The sequence below is a fragment of the Trichechus manatus genome, unplaced genomic scaffold (genome assembly GCF_000243295.1).
Source record: "Trichechus manatus latirostris isolate Lorelei unplaced genomic scaffold, TriManLat1.0 scaffold00252, whole genome shotgun sequence".
NCBI lineage: Eukaryota > Metazoa > Chordata > Mammalia > Sirenia > Trichechidae > Trichechus > Trichechus manatus.
In genome coordinates, this window is record NW_004444188.1 from 1,837,361 (window position 1) to 1,849,061 (window position 11,701).

An 11,701-nucleotide genomic window follows, 5' to 3' on the forward strand; every position below is an offset into this window, starting at 1 on the left:
TTCCCTATCAGGTACTTCTAGTGCATTTTCTTCCACAGGAGAGTTATCTAGTGTTTTAATTTGGACACCTACTGGAGCCATCCTGTCCTGTTTTTGTAAATGTTTTGATATTATTTGCTGTTTTGGGGGCATTCAGTAGATATTTCTCTGGTTTATTGATTGTAGATTTGTTTGTTTCGTCCCTTTTTTAAAAAAAACTTTGAGTAGTCTGAGCAGGCGGACTGCGTGCCCCTTGTTGTTCGCTCGTCTGTGCGCTGAATACTTTTTGCCTCCTTCTCCAACTGGCCGATTCAGTCACTCATATGTGGTACAGCAGGGCAGGTCTAGCTGAAGAGGAGCCACTGGGATGGGTTGTTTGTGGCACTCACCATAGCCACCAGGGTGGTCGGTAATCAGTGCTGGGCAGGTTCCAATAGGCCGTGCCTGCACAGCTTGGTGGTGTGAGGTCAAGTGCACGGTGCAGGTAGGGAGGATGCAGCGGGGAGATGGTTATGTGTGAAGCCAAGCGGCTGTTTTGTCTCCCACTGGACGCTCCTTGAGGCTGCTCTCTCATACCCCCATTTGCTGGTCTCCGATAGGAGTCCAAGATGGTAGATCCGCGCTGCGTTAGCTGGTAGGGGACCTCTGCATGAATCTCTCCTCACTCTCCGTTCTCTTACAGTAATCTCACTCCATTTGGTGCTCGGCTGATTTCTTTATCTCTTTATTTGATGTTCTAGGGTTTCAGGATTGTTGATTCTCTGTTTGGCTGAGTTTTTCGGATCTTTGCTGCAGAGGGAAAGCGTAGTGCTTCTGCCTAGAGCTCCATCTTGCCGGACTCTCGAAATGTTATTTTTGACAATGAACACAGCACCATACCTCTTCAATTTATCATTCCTGGAATAGGAGATTATATGATTGTCTAATTCAAAATGGCCGATACCAGTCCATTTCAGCTCACTTATGCCTAGGAAATCGATGTTTATGCATTCCATTCCATTTCATTTTTGATGATTTCCAATTTTCCAAGATTCATACTTTTTACATTGCACGCCCTGATTATTAATAGATATTTGCAGCCGTTTCTTCTCATTTTGAGTGCCATATTAATAAATGAAGGTCCCAAAAGCTTGACTCCATCCATGTCATTAAGGTTGACTCTACTTTGAGGAGGCAGCTCTTCCCCAGTCATCGTCCGGCACTATACCAGATGATGTTCTGCTGCTATTCATAAGGTTTTCACTGGCTACTTTTTTTCAGAAGTAGACCACCATATCCTTCTTCCTAGTCTGTCTTAGTCTGAAAGCACAGCTGAAACCTGTCCACCATGCTGACCCTGCTGGTATTTGAATATCGGTGCATAGCTTCTAGCATCTCAGTAACACACAAGTCCTCACAGTATGACAAACTGACAGACGCGGTGGCGTACCCACCTCTAACATGTATTAAAAAAGGGTAGAAATTTTAAAAAGTGATTATTTAATGAGAGTTCAGAGAAAGAAGTACGATGGTGTTCTCTCTCACCCAAAGGTGAAGGAAAGAAGCAGATATTTCTCCCCACCCCATGCCAAATGAGAGGAAAACCAGAAAAACCATTGTAAACACTTGGGATTTTTTTCAAAATGGAGAATAGCATCTTTGTTCCTTTTTAGATTCTTGCTGAGATGTATGCTGATCCCATGCTGTTACAGGAGCAAGTGGAGCATATGAGTGTTATCCTGAGAACCTGACATGCATCTATGAAGAGACTCCTGCCTACTTTTTGCCTGGAGAAGCCAGGAGGTGAGAGTATCTGGGAGTGCCCTTTAGAGGTGAGCATGAGGATAGATCGGCAGTAGAGGCAGCATTTACTTTTTATTATTTGTCACAGCAGGGAGTCCTAGTTACTGGTGAACAAGAATACTTCAAGGAAGGGGACTGGGCTTTGATATCTCAGTGGGCCAAAGGACAGAAGGAAGCTAGGGATACATTGGCTGGGGTAAGAACTGAGGGGGTGGTCACACACCATCATCCAGGTTCCTTCATTTTTTCAGGGAAAGATGCAATTTAGTCAGTGAGGGGGAGACGAGTAGAAGGAGTCTTGGAAAAATCCCCCAAATGAACTCAAGTATGAAGTTAATTGTAGGTTTTATATAGATTCCAATTATCACACTGAGGTGTTCCCTTTATATTCCTTGTTGTTGAGTTTTTAAGCCTAATTTGGAAATGAACTTAATCAAGGCCTTTTTCTGTATCTGTCGAGTAATAATAACAAGATTTTTAAAATCATTTAATGTGAATTACATCGATTGATTTTCAAATGTAAAACAAATGTTGCATAAGTGGGATAAACCTCACTGGTATACTATGCCTTAATCTTTTTATACATTGCTGTATTCCATTGGCTAATATTTTGTTAATACTTATGTTCATGAGGGATATTTGTTTCTGTTTTTTATTTTTCTTTCTTTCTTGAAATATCTTTATAGTTTTGGTGTCAAGGTAATACTGACCTTATAAAATGAGGTAGAAAATGATCACTCCTCTATTTCATAAAAAAAGTTTGTGTACAAATGTTATTTTTGTGTTCCTTAAATATTTGAGAAAATTGACTGTAGAAGTTATCCAGGACTAGAATTTTCTCTATGGGAATATTTTTGATTAGGAATTCCATTTATTTATTAGATATAGTGGTAATATATCCATTTTTGTTTCCTCTTTAGTTAGTTTTGGTAATTTATATCTTTCAAGGAATTTGTCCATGTAATCTTAATTTTTTTAATTTATCAGATTAATGTTATTTGCAATGTACATTTATTATCCTTTTAATGTCTAAAGTGTCTGTAACGATTCCTCCTCATTCTTGATATTGGTAGGTTGTTTCTTCTTCTGTTCCCTCTCCATTTCTTTCCCTCCTCCTCCTCTTCCACCCACTCTTCTCCTCCCTTTCTTCTCTTTCCCCTCCTCCTCTTCCTTTCTTCCTCATCTTTCTCTTCTTCCTCTCTCTCCCCCTTCTCCAACTCTCTCTGTTTCTTTCCCACCTTTTTTATTTGTCGCACTACAATTTTCTCTCTCTCTCTCTCTCTTTTTTGACATTTGTTTTTAGTTCCTTTGACTTTTTCTTTTCAGTTTTCTGTTTTATTGATTTATGGTCTTAGCTTAATCATTTCTTTGTTCTATTTACTTTGGGTTTAATTTGCATTCCTGTTTTTAGTTTCTTCAGGTGGAAAATTTGATCATTGGTTTTAAACTTCTTTTCTAAAATAAACATTTACAGCTACGATTTTGCCTCTAAGTACTGGTTTAGTTGCACCCCAAACTTTTGATATGTCATGGTTTTAGGTTTATTTACTTCAAAATATTATCTAATTTCACATGTAATTTTTTCTTGGACACCTAAATTATTTTAAAGTGTGTTGTTTTATTTCCAGTATTGGGGGATTTTCCAAATACCTTTCAGTTATTTCCAATTGTGGTTTCATCGTGGTTGGAAAACACACTTTATATGATTCCAATACTTTATATTTAGTTACGTTTATTTTATTTGTTTAATGGGTCTTTCATATGCTCCTGAAAACATTGTGTAATCTGCTTGTGCTTGGTAAATATCAATTAGGTCATGTTGGTTGGTTGTTGTCAGGTGCCATCGAGTTGGTTCCGACTCATAGTGACCCTATGTACAACAGAATGAAACACTGCCTGGTTGATTGGTAGTGTCATTCAAATCTTGTCTATCCCTATTCATTTTTTAATCTACTAGTTATGTTGATTACTGAGAGAGAAATGTTAAAATATCCAACCATAATTTTGGGACAATTTATTTCTTACTTAATTCTGTCAATTTTTCTTTCATATATTTTGAAGCTCTATTTTGAGATGTGTACATATTTAGGACTATTTTAAGATGTGTACACATTTAGGATTGTTATGTCTTCTTTCTGAATTGACATTATTTTCATTACAAGATATTTGTCTTTATTTCTGGTAATATACCCTCTTCCAAACCTTACTTAGTCTGATGTTAATATAAGAATGTCGACTCTCTTATGCTTTGAATTTGCAACATTTTTTTTCATTCTCTACTCTTATCATCTCTGTGTCTTTATATTTAAAATGGATTTCTTGTTGATAGCATATAGTTGAGTATTGCATTTTTATATATTCTCTCAATCTCTGTATTTAAATGGAGTATTTAGATAAGGTGGCACAAACCATTAAGTGCTCAGATGCTAAATGAAAGGTTGGCAGTTCTAACCACCCAGCAGCACTGCAGGAGAAAGGTCTGGAGATCTACTTCATAATGATTACAGCCAAGAAAACCTTATGGGGCAGTTATACTCTGTCACATGGGTTGCTATGAGTTAAAATTGACTTGATGGCACCTAACGACAACATTGATATGATAACATTTAAATATCATCTTGCTACCTGTTCTCCATTTGTCTCATCCATTCTTTAATCATTTTTCCAATTTTCCTGACTTTTTAAAATTAGCTAAGTATATTTTAACATTTAATATTATTCCCACTATTTATTATTAGCTATAACTCTTTTGTTTATTTTCTCATGGTTGGCCTAAGGTTTATAATATCTGTATTTAACTGATTACCTTGAGGTTACATTATGTTAATTCATATATAACTTAATACCTCTAAATCTAAATACTTCCATTTTTCCCCTCACATCTTTTGTCCTATTATTGTCATAATATTGCTTTTATGTATGTTATAACCTCCAGAATACAATGCTATTGTTTTTGCATTAAGCAGGTAACTATCTTTGAAAAAAAAATTTAAATGAGAGAAACAATATTTTAAATTTACCCACATATTTACTCATTCTAGTATTCTTTACTCCGTTGTGTAAATCCAGGTTTCCACCTTTTGTCATTTATCTTGTGGCTGAAGAACTTTCTTTAACATTTCTTGTATTGCCAATATGTTGGTGATAAATTCTCTCAGCTTCTATTAATCTAAAAATTATCTATTTTGCCTTTGATAGTGATTGATATTTTCACTTGGTAAGGAATTCTAGTTTCATATATATATATACATATATATATATGTTTCTTTTGTCTTTCATCACTTTAAATGTGTCAGTGCATTTATTCTGACCTGTATAGTTTCTGGTGAGAAGTTTGTGATTATTCTTATCTTCTATTTTTCTGCATGTAATTATTTTTTTCTTCTAGTTGCTTTTCTGAGTTTTCCATTGTCACTAGTTTTCAGTGATTTGATTTTAATGTCCTTTGGTTTATGTGTATGCTTACATTTATCTTATTTTGTATTCTTTGACCTAAGGGTTTATAGTTTTTTTAAAAAAAATCTAATTAAAAAAAATGTTCATAATTTTCTTCAGATATGTTGGTTTTGTTGATGTTATTTTAGTTTACTTTTTTTTTTTTTTTTTGCTTCCTTTCTTCTTGTAGGATTTCAAATACATGTATTCTAACCTGCTTGATATTTTTCCACTGGTCACTGAGGTTATGTTTATTTTTCTTTCAGTCCTTTTTCTCTCATTGTGCTTCATTATGAATAGCTTCTATTGCTATATCTTTAATATCATTAAAAAATCTTCTTTGTAATTTGCAATTGATCCCATTCAGTAAAACTTTCATTTCAGATATCTTATTTTTCATATTGAGAAGTTTCATTTGGTTCTTTTTTTTAGTATTTTCTATTTCTCTCCTTTTTATTTTCATGCTTTCCTTTAAATACTTGAACATAGTTATAGTTGCTGTTTTAACATACTTATCTGCTAATTCCATCATCTCTCTCATTTCTAGTCTGCTTCAATATACTGATATTTCTCTTGTCATGGGTCACATTTTCTCTTTTCTTGGCATATCTATTAATTTTTTATTGCTTGCTAGCTATTGGTTATTATGCTCTTGAATTTTGGATTTTGTTTTCTTCCTTTAAAAAGTGTTGAGTTTTGTTTTGCAGGTAGTTTTGTTCCTGGAAGATCAGTTTGATACTTTCAAACCTGTTTGAAACTTAGCTAGCACATGCTTTGTTCCAGAGATAGAATCCTCTAGCTTCTCCCCTATGGCTCCAATATTTTTGTTTCCTGTGTGAGCTCTGGGGATTGTTCAGATTATGATTCCCTGTGCTTTCTTTGTTTAGCTTTTGCAGTTTCACTCTTCACATCTATGATGACTTTGTGGTGTGTCTACTTGGCTAGGCTGCAAAGCACTCTCTAGAATTCCCCCTCTAGTATGTTTTCAGCTAGAATGGGCTATAAGAGAGGCAGCAGCCATTTTGTAACATACATACAGCTTTTCTCAGTTATTCAATTAAATAATAATCTGGATGTTGCTGTGAAAGGATTTTTTAGATGTAATTAAAGTTCTAATTATTTGGCTCTGAGTTAATCAAAAGCAAGTTTCCTGGGTGGTGCCTCACTTAATCAGCCAGAAACCTTTAAAAGAAGGCCTAGCCCCTCCCTGAGGACAGAGACTTAGAGTAGCCAATAGACTTGCAATTGCTCTCCCTTCCCTTTGGATCTTCCATTTCTGTCTGCCTGCCCTGTGGATTTCAGGCTTGCTAAGACAATTACCCAAGTGGCATAAGCCAATTCCTTGTAATAATCTCTGTCTCTGTGTCTCTCTAGATATAGAAATATATAGATATATATATATACGGATACACACAGCATACATATCAGGCACAGTTCTAAGTGCTTTACATATATGTAATTATTTAATCTTCTTCAAGGCTAATGAAGCAGGAACTAGTACAATCATCATTTTAGAGGTGAGAGAACTGAGACACCAAGTGATTAAATCAATTTTACTGCATAAGGGTCACACAGAAATGGGCAGATCTACGATTTGAATCCAGGCAGTTTTGACTCCCAAATCCATGTTTTTAATGATAATGCAATACCTCTTTGTGATGAATTAGTTGAGGGCCCCTAGTCTAGAGAAAGACGTAAGCTTGTAAAACCTGTTTGGGAAAAATCTTTCTGTTTATCTATCATCTATCTATCTATCTCTCTATCTACCTACCTACCTATCTGTCTATCTAATTTTGCTAACCACAGTAAGGATACAATATACTATATGGGGAAGTATAATAACTACTTCCAAAATTCTGTTCTTTGATTTTTCAATAGGATGCATATACATTATAGCTATTCCTTCATACAATTATTCAGTAAATGTTTACTACTCACCCATTCAAACTAGTAACTGGAGTAGTTCCTGAAATATAGAGATTTAAGACAGGCTTCCTTCTATTAAGGAGGTTATAGTCCTGCCCCCTTTGACCAGTATTTTTTAAATTGTGGATCCTGACTCCTCATTTAAATAAACAAACAAAACAGAATAGAAAATACCAGTGTTCTTTATATGTAATGAGTAAAAGTATTTCATGAAAATCTTTTTCAGTTCTACACGTGTTTGTGTGTCTATGGGTGCGTGAATGTTCTTTGTGTACTGGGTTATGGTATAAACTCTATTTCTAAATGTAGGGCAGGCAAAAGAAAAAAAATTCTAGAGAGATTCCATTAGAACCTAATGAACCAAATCTTTAGACCTTTGTCAAACTTTTTATTTCCTATTATTACATTACAGGGACTTATAGAAAGGGGCTGTCTCTTATATTTCTACTTTATGCTTCCTGGCACTCATTCTGATCATTTTCTCAGAGTATCTGCTTAATAAACTAGCTGTCTTCCTGATTAATGTAGAAGAAGTGTTTTATTTGAAATTATTGGTGTCTGTGTTTTGAATTGATATCTACTTTCTGTGGATTTATTTTAAAAGTCATTTAAACAACACGTATAACTTTGTGGTAAGAAACAACTGGCTGGTTGATCAAAATTTTGAGTTTTTCACTGATTTATTTTCTTTTTAGAGACAGAGTCCTGGTATTGTGTATGTGCAGCCATCACACAGCAATAACTCTTGTTCTCTAACCTTATTAAAGTAGATTTGTTTAGTCAGTGTTGAGGTAAAATGGCTTTAAATGGTATTATTAAAGTCTAAGCTGAGCACTAGCTTGACCATCAGACTTTATGTTTTGTGGTTGCAGCGTTTTATGGATTTATGCTCCTTACTGTCAGTATAAAAAGAGACCAGCTAGAAAAGGCCACATTAACTTAAGACCACAGGGTTTTGCATATGCAGATGACCCAACATCAAGGAATCTGGGATGGAATTCCATGTGTTTGGAACAATTTCATTAGTGTCTCGAGCTTCTTGCCATCTCTCTGTCTCTTTACCTCCCTAACTTGTGCAGGCCTTCAAAGATAAGAAATCGTTTCTACCATTTTCTCTAAACTAAATAAATGCATCCTCTGGCATCAGAACTGTATGGAAGAAATGGGAAGAATTAACGAAAGCAAATAGTCTGTTCTCTATGGGCTTAACAAAAGGGAGTGGAATAACTTTTATAGGAAGTTCAGGGCTTTTCCACGAAGAATGCCTGGTAAGTAATGCTCACATATTCATACTGGTTTTAATTTCTTTCTCTTTGAGATTTATTGATAGCTATCTGGAAAAATAATTCTTTAAATGAGTTATTCATGCTACAGAACACTTCTTAACTCATTTTCACTGCAGTTTGAAATGTAATAGGCTTTACAATTCATTCATTTATTCATCTTTGTATTTATTTATTGTTGTAGACAGAGTTAAAAGAAAAAAATTTAAAAAACCACAAGTTCAAATGATAGTAATACTACTACTGTATGGTATGGTCACTATGAGTCAGAATCGACTCGATGGGAACAGGTTTTTTTTTTTTTTTTTGTATGCTTAGTTAAAAGTTCACTAAGTTTTTTAAATAGCCACTTATATAATCATTTTTCCTGAGTAATATTTCATATTTTTAAATTGTTGTAAAAGACACATCCACATGAACATCTTTCAAAAGCAGACTATTAGAAAGCATCTAAAAACATTAAAGGGTAACTCATGGTGGTGTGATTTTTTATGGTTAGGTTTTCAAACTGCTTACTAACACAGTAAGTTAAGTTAATGCAGGAAGAAGAGATGGAGATTCATTTACTCTATCTTAATTGTTTTGAATGCTTTGGGAATTAATGTTGCTCACTCTCTTTAGTTTTTGAAGTAAGTCTATAATGTAGTATCTTAGTTACTTAGGGCTGTCATAGCAAAACATTACTAAGTGGATGGCTTCAAAGAAGAGAAATTTTTTGTCTCACAGTTCTGGAAGCAAGAGGTAAAGACTTTGTATGAACCTTAAAAACAATAGCAGTTTCTCACTATTATCAAGCTATCAGTAGTTCAAGGATATTGAGGTTAAGTTTCAGACTGTGTCACCAATGGACATCTTCCCTTTCTGACTGGTTGTTTTAGAATTAGCGAAAAAAACTTCACTAGAGGTTAGGCCTCTGTACTTGGGGATGCTTCTTTTATTTCAAGATTGGTTAATGGGATGAATTCTCCAGTTTATCCCATCCAGAAGTCTGAAGGAGTAGAGCAGTGTAGCTTCATAATTGTTGTTATTCTTAGTGGCGTCAAGTTGCTTCCGACTCATAGTGACCCTAAGTACAACAGAAAGAAACACTGCCCGGTCCCGCACCATATTAATTATTGTTGCTATGTATGAGCCCATCACTGCAGCCGCTGTGTCAATCCATCTCATTGAGGATCTTTTTCTCTTTCTCTGACCCTCTACTGTAATGCATTACGTCTTTCTCCAGGGACTGGTTCCTCCTGATAACATGTCCAAAGTACTTGAGATGAAGTCTTGCCATCCTCGCTTCTAAGGAACATTTTGGCTATACTTCTTTCAAGACAGATTTGTTGATTCTTCTGGAAGTCCATGATATATTCAATATTCTTCGTCAATTCAAAGGCATCAATTTTTCTTCAGTCTTCCTTATTCATTGTCCAGCTTTCCCATGCATATGAGGCAATTGCAAATGCTATGGCTTGGGTCAGGTGCACTTTAGTCCTCAGTGTGACATCTTTGCTTTTTAACGCCTTAAAGAGGTCTTTTGCAGCAGATTTGCTCAATGCAAAACATCGTTAGATTTCTTGACTGCTACTTGCATGGGCATTGATTGTGGATCCAAACCAAAAAACAAAAACAGTGACCCTATATGACAGAGTAGAACTTCCCCATAGGGTTTCCAAGGAGTGGCTGGTGGATTTGAACTGCCAACCTTCTGGTTAGCAGCTGTAACTCTTAACCACTGCGCTGCCAGAGCTCCATTGTGGATCCAAGTAAAATGAAATCCTTGACAACTTCAGTATTTTCTGTTTATCATGACGTTTCTTCTAGGTCCATTTGTGAGGATTTTTGTTTTCTTTACACTGAGGTGTAATCCATACTGAAGGCTGTGGTCTTTGATGTACATCAGTAACTGCTTCAAGGCTTCTTCGCTTTCAGCAAGCAAGGTTGTGTCATCTTCGTATCGCAGGTTGTTAGTGAGTCTTCCTCCAGTCCTGATGCTTCATTCTTCTTTACATAGTTCAGCTTCTCAGATTATTGGCTCATCATGCAGATTGAATAAGTATGGTGAAAAGATACAATCCTGAAGCACACTTTTCCTGATTTTAAACCACATAGTATTCCCTTATTCTGTTCCTAAGACTGTCTCTTGGTCTATGTAATAGTTTCCCCCTGAGCACAATTAAATATTCTGAAATTCTCATTCTTTGCAATGTTATCCACAATTTGTTATGATCCACTCAGTCAAATGCTTTTGCATAGTCAATAAAACACAGGTAAACATCTTTCTGGTATTTTCTGCTTTCAGCCAAGAACCATCTGACAGCAGCAATGATATCCCTCGTTCCATGTCCTCTTCCGAATCTGGCTTGAATTTCTGGCAGTTTCCTGTTAATGTACCGCTGCAACCATTTTAGAATTATCTTCAGCAAAAATTTATCTGTGTGTGATATTAATGATATTTTTTGATAATTTCTGCATTCTGTTGGATCATCTTTCTTTGGAACGGACAGAAATATGGATCTCTTCCAGTCAGTTGTCCAGGTAACTGTCTTCCAAATTTCTTGGAACAGGCGAGTGCTCACTTACAGCATTGCATGCATTTGTTGAAACATCTCAGTTGGTGTTTTGTCAATTCCTCAAGCCTTACTTTTCACCAATGCCTTCAGTGCAGCTTGGACTTCTTCCTTCAGTACCATCAGGGCTTGATCATATGCTGCCTCCGGAAATGGATGAATGTCTACCATTCTTTTTGGTACAGTGACTCTGTAGATTCCTTTCATTTTTGCTTGATGCTTCCTGCGTCATTCAATATTTTGCCCATTGAATCCTTCAGTATCGCAACTCAAGGCTTGAATTTTTCTTCAGTTCTTTCAGTTTGAGAAATGTCGAGTGCGTTCTTCCCTCTTGGTTTTTTAACTCCAGGTCTTTGCATATTTCTTTATAATACTTTACTTTGTCTTCTCAGGTAGCCCTTTGAAATCTTCAGTTCAGCTCTTTTCATAATGTTTTTCCTATACTCTAATTACCATCTCCAATCCAATAATAAGAGTATATAAAGCATTCAGTAAAGTGTCTGCAATGTCTAAATGGAAGGAGAATGGTATGAAAAAATCAGATTTGACCCAGTATAAAAATGCTTTCAGGTCAAATTTAATCACAGTAAATTAAGGAGACTTCCCTAATACTAAGGTTCTGACTTTTTTTTTTTTTTTTTTTTTTAATTCATTGCATTCTATGCAGCTAAGTGGGAGGGGGTGGTAGGAGGCTGCTCTCTGAGGTTTATCTACAAGCTTTTCTGCCACAGTGGTACTGGG